We start from the raw sequence: 1,321 nt of genomic DNA, 5'->3' as shown, positions 1-1,321 counted from the left end.
GTCTGGGTGCTTGAGAGAAATGTGTTGTTAGGAAACCGGTTAGTGTTTTTCCCTCTGTGTTCTGGTCCAAACTCCCTGTTTTGGAACAGTGTCCAGAGGGTGATGGGGGAGCCCGGGGGCTGGGCTGAGCATCAGCAGGCAGAGAGGCCCGCAGGCCCAGAAACAGGCAGCAGTCTGTCCTTGCAGGCGACCCTTGTCCTGCTGTAAAGTGTCCCTTGGCTCACAAAGCATGTGTGTTGGACATGGTGCCTGGCGGCCGCACGTCCAAAGACAGGCTCCTAAATACAGTTGTGAGGGCAGAGCGACAAGGGCTGGTGTTCACCTTGTGGAAACTTTGTACCTGTCTTTGGGTTTGGGGTCATGTGTTTTCAAGGCCTTTGGCAGTGGCGTGACTGTGTTTTCCGGTGAACCTCTTGGGGAGGCCCCTGGATCAGGAGCTGGAGACACTCAGCTGCTGATCAGAAATTTGTGGCATCATTGGGGGACCCATAAGGAGCCCTTTTTGCTTTAGGGTGAATGACTCATGGGAGGTGACACCCTCAAGATCAGGAGCCCAGCTGAGCTGTCTGTTGAGTGGCAGGCAAGGCCCAGGGACCAGCCCATCCTGGGCTCGCCTTAATGCTTGGCTTATGAACCAGATCCTTGGCCGGGCGTGTGAAATGCTGCTTCAGGTGAAAAAGGACCACAGGGACCAGACCGAAGCCTGCCTGGGCTGTGGGCTTCCAGCTTCATCTGGCTCACCCAGTGCCGTGTGTGAATAGCATGGACAGATAGAAAGAACACAGACTTGCAGTTCTTGTTCGATGCTTTATTTAGTCCGGTGGAGTTTTGCTTTACTTTATTAGAGCCAGAAATCAATTTTTGATTACAAGATAGTGCTCCTGAGTCTCCCTAGGAATCTGGGGGCTCAGGGATTGGGCTTGTCCTTGACCTGCTCACAGAGGACACACATAATCTGAGGACTCTCTCTGCTCCTCCTCCACCTCAGGGGCCTTGTTTGGGGCCATGACGGAAAGGGCTGCTGTCAGGATGGAGTAACAGGTGTTGTACAAAGCCATCACTGATTCATAACCTGGGTACTCTGGGGGGCTCTCAGGCAGTTCCCCTGGGCTGTCCCTTCCAGCTGTAGCTGGGTGTACAGACATGGCATTGCTGGATGTACCCTCTCCACTGGGGCCGCCCTGTTCACTGGGGAGATGGTTTCCCCCGGCCCACCGGGCTACGCTGCCGGTAGACCAAAGGTGAGAGAGCACAAATGAGCGCCGGCTGGGGTTCTGTGAGCAGCTGGGCTTCTCTTCTGGACTTTCTTGCCCACCTCTTG

The 1,321-nt window shown here is 55.0% G+C and overlaps 1 pseudogene; it reads right to left on the bottom strand.

Annotated features, from left to right (window-relative positions):
- Positions 1–811: 811 nt before the first annotated feature.
- The window catches only part of LOC104982267, a 3,259-nt pseudogene continuing 2,749 nt past the window's right edge, over positions 812–1,321 (bottom strand).

Source organism: Bison bison, unplaced genomic scaffold (genome assembly GCF_000754665.1).
Source record: "Bison bison bison isolate TAMUID 2011002044 unplaced genomic scaffold, Bison_UMD1.0 scf7180017864529, whole genome shotgun sequence".
Taxonomy (NCBI): domain Eukaryota; kingdom Metazoa; phylum Chordata; class Mammalia; order Artiodactyla; family Bovidae; genus Bison; species Bison bison.
The sequence above is the reverse complement of the archived record's forward strand: the minus strand, read 5'-3'. Positions and strand labels throughout refer to the sequence as shown.